The following is a 13095-nucleotide window of genomic DNA, read 5'->3' as shown; positions in this document are numbered from 1 at the left end:
TCATTCTCTGAGAGGACATCAGGAGGGGGATGTCATAACTTGCAGGTGAATTGGATTTAAGTGAGGCAGGACTGTGCAAAGTCATCGGCCTCACTCTCTCCTCCAGAGTCATCAAGAATCCAAGGGTAAGACACAGGTCAGGACAACTGGCAATGGTCCCCAGAACCACAGACATTTAAAACTCAAGGTCACTTTGGAAGGGCAGGTCACTTCATCTTTTCAGGGCCTAATTTCCTCATCTGTATAATGAGAAAATTAGACTTCTGAGGTCCCTTCAAGCTCCAAACATATCATCCTGCCTTCTACAATTAGCTAATTCCCTTATTCTCAGGTGAGAAGCTGAGATGCAGGAAATGTTAAGGAACTTGCCTAAAGGTACACATATAGCAGAATTGGGATTCAAACCCACCTCTTCTTGTAACAAATCAAGGCCCAATGCCCTAGAGCAGTGGTGTCAAAGTCTAGAAATAAGGATCCCTATAGGCCCAGATTGACTTAGTTTTAAGTTGTAATATTATCTATGTTTTGTTGTATTTTTATTTGTTTTGTTAAATATTTCCCAATTCCACTTTAATCTGGTTTGGGCCTCAATGGAGAGCAGTGCAGGCCACATGTTTGAGGTGCTGTGTCCAGACTGGAACCAGCTGTACAGGGACCTGAGTGGTAGGATGAAGAGTTTAAACTTTATTTAATGAGCAGTGAAAGAAGATGGGGTATCACTGAAGGCTTTTGAATATCAATGAGTTATTATTAAAAATCATACTTTTATTCAATTCACTTCAACATTTATTAGGATTTATAAGGTGTTTTTCTCACAACTCTGTGAATAGTGATTAAAGGAGAAGTGAACGTTGAGCAAAGAATTAGCAAGATTTCTCAAGCAAAGATAGTGAGGGTGGACTGGAGGGAGGAGAACCAAGTACCTTTCAACTGGAGGTTACTGCAGTAACCACATAAAGAAAGTACTAACAGGGCACAGTGACTGAATAGACAAAGGGAATAGGAGAGAGGAGAGGAATCACAGCAATTCCGTAATGACATGAGTTATTGTTTAGTCGTTTGTTTTTTTCAGTCTTGTCCGACTCTTTGTGACTCCTTTTGGGGTTTTCTTGAGAAAGATGCTGGAGTGGTTTGCCATTTCCTCCTCCAGCTCATTTTACAGATGAGGAAACTGAGGCAAACAGGGTGAAGTGACCTGCCCAGGGTCACACAGATAGTAAGTGTCTGAGGCCAGGTTTGAAGTCAGGAAGATGGGTCTTCCTGATTCTAAGGCCCGGCACTCTATCCATTGCATCACCTAGCAAGCCTTGGAAGTAAGAATAGCTAATATTTATATAGTGTTTGTTATGTGCCGGGCACTATGCTAAGTGCTTTACGATTATCTTATTTGAGCCTCACAACAGTGCCGGGAAGTAGATGCTATTATTTTTTCCATTTTACAGATGAGGAAACTGAGGTTAAGTGACTTGCCCAGGGTCACACAACTAGTAAGTGTCTGAGGCTAGATTTGAACTCAGGTCTTCCTGACTCCAAGTCCATCAGTCTGTGTGCTGTGTCACCTACTGTCTAATAGAATTTGAACCCCTTGATGTCAGGGACAGGTTGTTGTTTTTTTTTTAAATCTTTGTATCCCTGGTACTTCACTTAGGACAGTATCAGGCACCTTTTTTTTTTTTGCTGTTGCTGATGGGTTTTTGTTGTTGTTTTTATTGGACTCGTGATTTTATTAGCATAGGGAACTCACAGAGAGGAAACTTTCAGATTGGCTGTTCTGCAGTAGGCATTTGATAAATGATTATTAATTGACTGATTTTTGATAGTTGATTAATTGAGTTTTCTTGAGCTCCTGCCTCTGAGAAAACTTTCTTCATACAAAGAGGTATGGTTTCTGAATCTAGCTTTCTAGAGATAAGGGAGATTTGGGGGCCATACTAGGCTTGGGGGTTCCGTCAAGAGTAACTCCAAATTTGAGAATTTGAGGGTTAGATTTTCTTGAGACAGAAGTGGAGTTTCTGAGCAGCTTGCTTCTTGGAGAAAGAAAAGGTCACCCATAAGGCCTCATGGCTAGAGGAGATTAAAGTAGATAAATCATAAAACATGGGAAAGCAAGAAATCGGGCCTTGTCTCTCCCCCAATCTTCTGCTATTATAGTGAGTTATTTAGAATGTGCAGATTCATTGGCAAGAAGACTATCTAGCATTCCCAAAGCACAATTCCTTCTGAGTAGAAGCCCAAATCACACACAGGTAGATCTGGGAGGAACTGTGTCGATTGCTGTGGGAAAGAAGAATTTCACCCAAATGTTAGAGTTGCCCCATAGGAAACCCCAAGTCTAATTCCCTTCTGAGGGAAACTATTACTTAAAGCGTTTTTTTTTCCTATATCTACTTTTGGGTACCTATGAGTACTTTGCATTTTCTCCATTTTTCTGTGGTATGAAATAAAGATTGTACTGTACTCAATATGCATTTGTTACCTTGAGTACTTGTACAGGAGCTGTTGTAAACATTTTCGGAAATCTAGACATGAGCTTTGGGGGAGATTTTCCAGGTTAAAGTCTGGGTGGAGAATATGACTCTTTGGGTCAGTCTCTGAAATCAGACCCAGTCCACCAGGTGTGAGCCCAGGGTAGGGAAGAAAGGCTAAGCTGTAGCTCACTCACCAAATTGCCACGTAAAAACATTTACTGTGGAAATTTTCATTTTCATTTTCGATTTTATTTTTTCAATTATTAAAAATCCTACTTCTCTTCTTCACCACCAACATCACCCTCCATTAAAAAAGAAAGAAAAACAAAACCCTTACAATAAATACACGTAGTCAAGCAAAACAAATTCCTCCATTGTCTGTGTCCAGAAAACTATATCTCAATTTGAACCTATCGCCTTTATGTCAGGATATGGCTAGCATGTTTCATCATTAGTTCTCTGGAATAGTGGTTGGTCACTTTCAGAGTTGCTTATCTTTTCAGCATTATAGAAATTGATCTCCTGGTTCTGCTCACTTTATTCTCCATCAATTTGTGTGCATTCCCAGATTTCTCTGAGATATCACCTTCATTATTTCTTTTTAAATTAAGTTTTTGATGTCTTTTTTTTTACATCACCATAATTTCCCCCAGTATCCCGTCCCCTCCCAAAGAGCCATTTCATATAAAAATAGGATTTTTAAATACAAAAAGGAAATCAGCATTACTGATCAATATGGAAGGGTTCTTTTTAATTCTTTCAATTCAAATAAAAATGTTTTATTTCAGTTTTATCATCACTGCCCCCTTTACCTTTCATCTCTTTGGCTGTCCTTTTAAGAGTATAATTACAGGCTACATGGGTTTTGAAGAAGGCAGATTTTGGGGACATGTACAACCTTCATTCAGACCAATACTATATAATCCCCATTTTACAGATAAGAGCTTAAGTGATTTGACTACCCCAAACCCAAGTTTTCAGACTCTCAGTCTCTCACAACAAACTGTCTCTCTCACTCTGGGAGAGAACACAATGTATTTGTCTTACTTGTATCATTAGGATCAAAAGGATTTAGACCTGGAGGGGGAACTTGCCCAACCCCCTCATTTTACAGATGAGAGAGCAGGTTTTTAATGAGGACAAAATGAGATTATATATTAGGGCTTTAACCACCCGAGGGCTCTTTAGGGCACTGACCAATTTGAGGATACCCTGATCCCAGCTGGAAGTCCCTCTCCCAGTTAATTACATTTTTATATGCCCCATAATGATTTCTGGGACCCCATTACTAGAAGATTCTTGCATCCAGCCCAATGACATATGCATTTTAATAGCTCTAATGCACGTAGTTAGACTTGTAGGAGGAATTAAGGGGAGGAATAAAGTTGTTCCAGCCTGGAAAGGGGAGGGAGGAGAGAAGAGGTCCTGGAGGCAGCCATGAAGTTGCTCCTCCCCATGACCAGCTGGCCTCCAGGGAATACCACTCCCCCTCATATACTTTTCCAGTTGGTCAGCTCACTCTGGTGAGGTGGGGAAAGGGAGGAGGTGACTCAAAGTGATATACTTAATTGCTCCCATTCCCCCAAATAAAAAGATTTAAAATACTTCTGCATCTGAAAAGGGAAAAGTATTATGAAAATGCAAAATAGGCATTGTTAAATACTTTGTACTGGCAAGGCAATCATTATTATTAACATGAACCTATCACCGAGCTGGATTACAGTGTGTTTGTACAACCTCTCCAAGGTTCCCAGGAGAAATAATATTTGAGCAAGCCAGAATGTACTTGCTGTTTCAGTAGACCTAATGGTACAGTGGAAAGAACCCTGGATTTAGAATCAGAAGTCCTGGGTTTGAACTCTACCTCTGAGATTAACTTGCTTTCTGACCTTGAGTCATTTAATCTCCCTGGGTAAGAACTTGTTTAAAAAACAAAAAACAAAAAAATAATCAGATGTGTTGGGAACCCAAATTAGATCTGGCATAGGAGGGGTTTAAAATTCCTTATTATGAGATGAAGAGAGCCCTATGAAAAAAGAGGTATCCTAAACATCGAAGATTCAACAATATTTGCCACTGGAAAGTAAAGAAGAGAATTCTGTGTGAGCTTGGCAGGTAGAAGGGTTCTGACCCAGCATGAGGAGAGGAGGAGATCCAGGCCACCATCAGACTCATTACGATCATGCAACCTGCCGCTCTCCAGACACACAAACTGACCTGCTGTGTTGATCTTGGCCAACTGTCATGCCAAGTCTTAGCCAAGTTCAGCAAGAGTTGGCAGCCCGTGCATGAAAGCAGAGCTAGGAAACTAGTGGAGCCAGTGGGCCTCTTGCCATTCTGGGACTTAGCAGAAAAAGACCACACTGGCCACAAAAGTCTGGGAAATCTAAATCCTAGCTGGCTAACCCTTCTCAACAATTCCTGGGTAAAATATTCACCTGCTTGAGCTCAAAGTGTCCTCTGTTCCCCTCAGTGGCTACAAACAAAAAGAAACTGGGTTAACTGGTCAGACTGGTTCTGAAACATGAAACTCGACCAATGCCTCACCACACTATATCATCCATGTTACCAGCTGCAGTCCAACTGGATTCCTCGTTCACTGAAATAGCTCAGACACACAACAGGACCCATTTACCCAAATCGATTTGCTTTCTTTAAAGACCCAAAGGATTAAAAAAAAAAGCTGGCCCCACTCACCTTTAGTGTCTTTAGGAAAGCAAACACTTTTAAGAGCAGTGCTTTGTAACAACAGAGGAAAGAGGGAAACGCCTCAAGGAAAGGCAATTGGAAAAACAGCCAATTAGCTGGTAAATCCCCATTGTCTATGAAATGAAACGGAAAAGCACTCTGGGGAAGAGTGCGACCAGCTGCAACCCAATTAAACCCATTGGCCCAGGAGTGCCCAGGAGAATTCTTCTGGTTTACCTAAACTCATCTGCTTTTCCAGGGATCTTCAGGGGCTGTGGTGCAGAGACTTACAGATCTGGAGTGACTTCTCTCTTCTCTAGTGACAGCAACTCAGCCAAAATATGTTTACAAGTCAAAATAAAGGATCAAAACTACCTCATTAAAATTGTTTTTCTTTTTTTCCCTCCCAGCACCTGATTAGAAGAGGGAGGGAGACAGAAGGATACCACAACCCAGTGTTCTAAGACTACTGTAGGCAGCATCATGGGTAAGATGAATAATGAGGAAGAATTTATACTGCATTTGAAAAGCTCTGAGACTCTGAAAGGGCCTTCATCTGGTCATCATCAATGTCACTGATGTTCTTAAAGGAGCAGAGATTGCATACCTGGAACTCCCAAGAGTCGTTACTCCCAATGGAACGAATAAATAGATCTGTCTATATCAGTGATAGAATCTCTTTCCCAGAGTCCTTAGACAGTACAGTTTTGTCAAACAATACCTTCATGTCATTGTCCTTGGACATCAAGGGCATGCATGATCAGAAGAGGAAGTAGGCTGGCACCATATTGAAAGTGAGGGATGTTAGATTACAATAAGAGGTCAAGGGATTCAAGGGTGAAAAAGAGGGGTTAGAAGACATTGAAAAGTTGGAGAGATCCTAGAAGGACTTATTGATGTCAGAAGACATTGATAAGCTAGAGAAGTCCTAAGAAGACTTATTGAAGTCAGAAGACATTGGGAAGCTAGAGAGGTCCTAGAAAGGCCACTTAGATGGTGAAAGGACTTGAGATCATTCAATGAGGATTAATTGGAGAAACTGGGAATATTTACACTGGAAAAGAGAAGAGGAGTGGTGGGGGAAAGAAAGTCCTTTTCAAGGATTCAAGGGCTATCATGCAGAAGATGGAAGGATCTTTTTTTTTGTGGCTTGACCCCCAAAGGCAGAACTTGGGGCGGTGGGTGGAAGTTGCATAGAAGCAAATATGGATTTGATAGAAAGGAACATTTCCTAACAATTAGACGTATCCAGAAGTGGTAGCTCAAGGAGTGATGGATTCCACTTTCCTAGAGGTTTTCAGTCAAAGGCCAACGGAACTTAAGTCACAACTTATGTTGTATTGGTGATTTTGTTCCCAATGCAGTTTGTATTCAATGGCTTCTGAGCTCCCTTTCCACTCTAAGATTCCATAATTCTGTGAAAGGACAGACCTGCCCCTAGGGTCTTACCTGGGTGGGGATAAAAAAAAGAAGTGAATGATTTTGATTGATTAAAAAGAACAGTCAGAGAAAGTCACAATAAGAGTGAAGAAGAGGAAAAGAGGAAATGAAAGAAGACTGCCAGAGTTCAGAGTCCCAGAAGGGAGAGCAGTTTCAATGAATGGCGTGGTTGATCTGAGGTGCTATGACCAAGTCAAAGAAAAGTAGGGGTGGGGGAAGAAGCTGATACAAACTATCTGAAGGGTGCTCCTGTGCTCCTAAAGGGAGACTGGGACCCATCTATTTTGCATTATTGTTTGTCAATCTTTCTATCTACTGATAATGTCTATGGTAAAATTGGTGAATTTCCAAAGAAAACAAGAATGATGTACAGAATTCTACCAGGTATTAGCCAATAAAACCTCCAGTCAACCAGAGAACTACTAATTACATATTTGAAATATAATGCAATTATATATTATATATTATAATATATATTATAATGTAATTATATTTTACATTATATTTTAAGGTTACCCTCAACAAAGCATATATGTGTATATATATATATTTCATCTTTAATACACACACCATTCTGAAAATTATGCTAAACCTGTTCTATAAACTTAGCCTTTCCAAATATTTCTGACTCTAGAGGGATGGAACATTTACTTCTGCACTGACAATATGACAGTGAAGTCTCATCTCATTGTGTGAAATCAAAACTTTCCTGAATTAATGATTTTAAATGTAGTTTTTTTAATCAATAAAGTTATATGATGGGAATTTGGGGCATAACTTTACTTTGTTATAAGAATATACACATACATACATACATACATATATATATATATATATTTGTTTTTCTTTAATTACAAAAGTTTAAATGGCCAACATGTTTATTTTTTTTTACCAAAAATAAACTTTATTTTAAAAACTATTTCTAATTATAGTTTCTCATGCCAAAATTACAGAAACTGAAATTTTAACACTCTAATGAAAAACAAAAAGCAGGTGTATTTTACAAGTAGTTAATTTCAATTATGTTGCATTAAATGAGCATTGTAATTTGAAAAGTCAACATTTTCTAGGTTGCATTGCACAAGGATTTACTTGGAAAGTGCAATCATGGGATATATTTGTGATTTATTTTTTATATATTCTTTACATTTTAATTTTTGTTCTTTAAGAGTCAGTTTTCTTTTCCCATTCCACATTTCAATTGTATACCAGGCAGGGCATGTTTGTATTTTGTTGTTATTTAGCACTACAAATCCTGTGTTAAGATTTTTAGCCAGTCCATGATGGTCCTTTTCCTTTACTTCATTACTTTTCTCCTCTCTGATCTTCATCTCTCAACTTCACTTACCTCCCCCTTCTCTTTACTCTTTCCCACACATCCTGGGGTAGGAAGAGGGGAGATGCTGTACATTTTTTTTCTGTTGGGGACAAGCTCAAGGCCCTGCCTCCCATCTTGGTAGGGGCTGACAGAGCAGAGAGGAAGGTTATAGGTGTAAAGGAATTCAAAGGACTCTGAGGAAGGGGTATCAGTGTGATTACTAAAATCATGGGAGAGTGACAAGGAAGAGGTTGAATTGGGGGACAGTCTAGGCCCTTCCAGGTTCAGATCTCCACTTGATTTCCTGGATGGACTCATTGTAGGATGAGTAGGGAGGAGATGGGAATGGATGGACATGTAGATTTGAGAATCAAATGCATAGAAATCATAGTTAAATGCTGGAAAGGAAATCCCTTCTGGGTAGCCAGGAAAGTAAGGGGATGTCAGCAGCCTAGTATCTAGGGACACAAGATGGGCACGCTGTGTTGGCACAAAGAGCTGAGCACCTTAGGATCTACCTGCAGACAGTTTTACCTTATGAGGTCCAGTGGGTTGTATCACAGGGGAGCTGGCAGAAGAGGACAGAGATCAACAGGACTGCTGGGGATTTAAAAACTAGCTCCTGTCATTCTCAAGCAGTAGGGCATAGATTTAAGCATTCTGAGCAGGATGGAGAATAGGTAGCAGGCTTGCTCTTAAGCTGAAAGGAAGCTAGGGATCAGAACTAACAGCATTAGAAGGAGGTTCACCATTGACTTTCAAGTACCTGCCATGCCCCTGGCTGTCCCTTAAAATGTAAAACATATTTGCTAAGGAGGTGGCTGAAGCAGGAGACAGGAGTTTTGGTTTGTTCTTTTTTTAAAAAAAAAAAAATTTCTATATTAGCTCTGTTGCAAAAGAAAACAGACTAAAAAAACAAACAAGAAAAATGAAAAAGGCAAAGGAAACTATTCTTCAACCTTCATTCAGATTTCATCAGTTCTCTCTCTGGAGTTGGATAGCATTTTTCATCATGAGTCCTTTAGAATTATCTCAGATCATTGCATTGCTGAGAATAGCAAAATCATTCACAGCTGATCATCATACAATATTGCTATTTCTTCTGGTTCTACTTACTTCACTTTGCACCAGTTCATGTAATTCTTTCCAGATTTTTCTGAAAGCATCTTGTTTGCCATTTCTTATAGCAAATTAGTATTCCATCATAATCATATACAACAACTTGTTAAACCATTCCCCAATTAATGGGCATTCCCTCAATTTCCAATTCTTTGCCACCACAAAAAGAGCTGCTATATTTTTGTACATCCAAGTCTTTTTCCCTTTAAGAAATCTTTTTGGGAGGCAGCTAGGTGACGCAGTGCATACAGCACTGGCTCTGGAGTTAGGAGGACCTGAGTTCAAATCTGTACTTAGGCACATAACACTCACTAGCTGTGTGACTGTGCAAATCACTTAACCCCAGTTGCCTCACCAAAAAAAAAAAACACGACCCTCACTTTGGGATACAGACCTAGCAGTAGTATTGCTGGGTCAAAAGTTATGCACAGTCTTATAGCCCTTTGGGTACAGTTCCCAATTGGGTATAGTTCCCATTCTTCCAGAATAGTTGGAGGAAATAATTTTTAGGGTTATGGGTAGAGAGGAAAGCCAGTTCTGGCCATCAGGAGTTGAGCTGTGAAGAAGATCAGACCCCAGAAGACCAGCTGAGTGACCTGCTCATCAGAGATGCTATGCCCGGAGGAAGTAGCAACAGGATACCTCTAGAAGGGAAAGGATGTAGGGACCTTGTAGTTCTGAAGGTATGAGCTGGCTGGGCCACTTGTGTTCCCTCCATGTGCCCCTCTCTCCGTGTATATGTTCTCTGCTCTTCTCACCAAAGCTCTTTGCTGCCTGCCCTTATCCTCTCTGATTTCAGTCAATTGCTCTGATGTAAAATCAGCTGATCAGGCATGTTCTGTTCAAATCCCCCTCCCCCAAACTACATATAAATTTATAAGAAGCAGTAAGAGAGGTAAAAGGAGGACCAGGAATAATGCACTGTCATACAAACCATAAATGAATTCTGGACTTTTGCAAGTACATACGAAGAACCATACTTCCCATCACCCAGTGTATATAGTGTCTAGTACAAAAAGATATCTAAGAGGCTGGCCAGAAAAATAAATAAATAAAAATAGGTCATTGGATTTGTCTGGAAGAGTATCTCATAAGTGACCTTATAAAGGGATACAGTAGAAACAGATTTCAGGAGGTTATGAAAGAAATGAGTGGTGGGGAAGTGGGGGCAATATATAAAGATGGTTTATCCAGGAGTGTTGCAGTAAAATGAGATGAATGGGGAGAATCTAGAAGGAAGAATAAGGTCATCAACGATAAGGTCAAGAATAAGGTCAAGATAGGAGGTGATGCTGTTTGTTTTCAAGGTGAGGAAGAAGAGCAGCCAGTTGGGGCAGTGGATGGAGTGTTGAGTTTAGAATCAGGAAGACTCATCTTTATCAGTTCAAATCCAGCCTCAGACTTCCTAGCTGTGTGACCCTGGGCAAGTCACTTAATCCTGTTTGCCTCAGTTTTCTCATCTGTAAAATGAGCTGGAGAAGGAAATGGCAAACCACTCCAGTGTCTTTGCCCCACCCAAAAACCCAAATGGGATCAGAAAGAGTTGAACATGACCAAGCAACAACAAGTGGGGAGGAAGCCCTTACATTTGAAGACAAGAGGGAAGAAGCCAGTGGAAAAGGAAAGATTCCTGCTACTAAAGAAAGTGCATGCAGGAGCAAAGCTCCTCTGGAGGTGATAAGGTGAATAAGGCTACAGAGTGTAGATGAAGGATTCGGCTTTGGAAAGGAGAGGGAGCAAGGACAGCCTTAGATAAAACTTTGTCTTCACTACTTAGTTTGCGCCCCAGTCCTTCCTCATGCCCTCCCTCATCTGCCTAATGTTTTCATATTTCTTCCCCATTCTCAAGTATCAAAACATATGCCAGGAAAGGATCTGAGGCGTATTCAAACTTGAGAGGATATTAGGTGATTAATTGCTTGAAGAGTTACCCCTGCCAGGGGTAATAAGAATAATTCACATTTATACAGCATCCCCATTTTACAAATGAGGAAACTGAGGCTTAGCAAGGTTAAGTGACTCGTCCATAGACACCTGGCTAGGAAATGTTGGACCTGAGACATAAAACCATTTCTTTTGATTCTAAGTGCAATTCTTATTTCATTATGCCATCTTCCTCTCCATTTAGATTTTACTTTATAACAAGCTGATGAAACCTTAAGCTAAGGAATAAAGCTCTAAGTACCGAATTTTAGGCATCAGTCATCAGGTAGGAGGGGGTACTTGGCAGCATGAAGGCTTTCCTAAACCCTGAAATAATACTATATAATGATAGCTTACTCCACCTATGCATATCTAGCCCTGGAACTTCCTCCAAAATTGGAAAGAAGGATTTCAACAGTTTAACAAATATTGATTAAGCACTTACTCTGTGCAAAGGATTGCATTAGGTTCTGGGGGAGGTAAAATGATCAGGTAATTGTCTTCAAGGGGCTTGTAGTATAACTAGGAGAATTGATTAATGCTCAAATAAGTACATAAGAGGAGGATAATTTTCCTTTTGGATATATGGGGTTTGAGACAGCTATTTGGAATTGTCCCATTGGCTCTAGATGAGGGTGTATAGCCATGGAGAGAGGTTAGGGTTGGATCATCCAACTAGAGGTAAGGGCTGAAGCTACTGGAATGACTGAAATGAGAGAGACAGAGACAGAGACAGAGAGAGTGTGTAAGGCAGGGAGAGAGAAAATGTGGAACAAGTACATATGTAAATCAATGTAGCATAAATTCCTTTATCTGATCATACTCCTATCTTTCCATCTCTCCATTTGCCTTACTCTCCCTAAACCTATTCTTCTTCCTCACAGTGACCTCTTTCGCTCAGTATTATCCTTCCTGTGGCTACATTCCATTCCCTTCTCAATCTTGATCCTTGATGAACCAATTCAACTTTACATTTGAATCCCTTGCTCCCTTGTCCTATCAGCAATCACATTTTACTGAACTCCATCCAGCAGGTAAGCATGAACCACGGAGGCAGGTAGTGGGACTCCCAGTGTTTACCTGCCTCTAAACAGAAATAGAGGAAATCATGAAATTGTGCTGACCTGATTCACTTCAAATTTCATGCTACAAATTTCTCCTAGATAACCTCAAATGGGCTCTCACTTCAGGAAGGCAATCCAACTCCTTTTCTCTAATTGATTCCCTATCCCTCTCAACACAGTAGCTGTTCCAAATCTTTTCTTCTCTTCTCAAACCTCTTATACCACTTCTTCTCCCACATCCTTTCTACTGAGGACCTGGTTTCACAAAAAAAAAAATCAAGGCTATTCACTGAGAGATCTCTCTTCTCCCATATCCCTCATCTCATAATTCTCCGACATCATCTTCCATTATCTCATCCTTCAGTTTGGCCTCTGATGATGAAGTGACACTCCTGCTTGCCAAGGCACAGTTCTCTACCTGGATCCTTGCTTCCAAGCCTTCCTATCTTGTCTGGTAAATTGCCCTCACCATCTCATCCTCCCTCTCCCTCTCCCTCTCCCCCTCCCCTCCCCCCCTTCACTCTCTCATCTTTAATCTTCCCCTATCTACTGGATCATTCCCTGCTGCCTACAAACATGTCTTAGTCTCTACAATCATTATAAAAACGTTCGCTAGATCCTACCATGGCTTACTAGCTATCGTCCTATATATCTTCTCCCCTTCTCAGCTAAACTAACTGAAAGAGCTGTTGACATTCAATGTTTCAGATTCCTCTCCTCTTATTCTCTTCTAAACCCAATGCAATCTGGCTTCCAATATCATCATTCAGCATCCTCTTAATTGCCCAACACAATGACCTTTTCTCAGTCCCCATTTTCTCATACGAACATTTCCTCCCCAGAGAACCATGTTAAACATTTACCTGCTCACTCTACAATCTAGTCATACTGATCTACTTGCTTTTCCTTGTATGTAATGTTCCATTTCCCATTGCAATGGTTTTCTCCTTTTCCTGGAATATTCTCCAACTCATCCTCACACTCATATTCCTTGGCTTCCTTTAAGACTCAACTCAAATGCCATCTTCTTCCCAGACCCCATAGTTGCTATTACCTTCCTTTCAGAGATTTCCCT

The 13095-nt window shown here is 40.4% G+C and overlaps 1 long non-coding RNA gene across 1 annotated transcript in view; it reads right to left on the bottom strand.

Annotated features, from left to right (window-relative positions):
* The window catches only part of LOC110218975 (uncharacterized), a 38839-nt gene extending 33079 nt beyond the window's left edge, over positions 1–5760 (bottom strand). The window contains exon 1 of the long non-coding RNA XR_002327463.2: positions 5394–5760. This is a non-coding gene — a long non-coding RNA (uncharacterized LOC110218975). The remainder of the gene's footprint in view (positions 1–5393) is intronic.
* Positions 5761–13095: the final 7335 nt, after the last annotated feature.

Source organism: Phascolarctos cinereus, unplaced genomic scaffold (genome assembly GCF_003287225.1).
Source record: "Phascolarctos cinereus isolate Bilbo 61053 unplaced genomic scaffold, phaCin_HiC Scaffold_5;HRSCAF=322, whole genome shotgun sequence".
In the NCBI taxonomy this organism is placed as follows: Eukaryota; Metazoa; Chordata; class Mammalia; order Diprotodontia; family Phascolarctidae; genus Phascolarctos; species Phascolarctos cinereus.
This window is presented reverse-complemented; position numbering and strand designations above follow the sequence as displayed.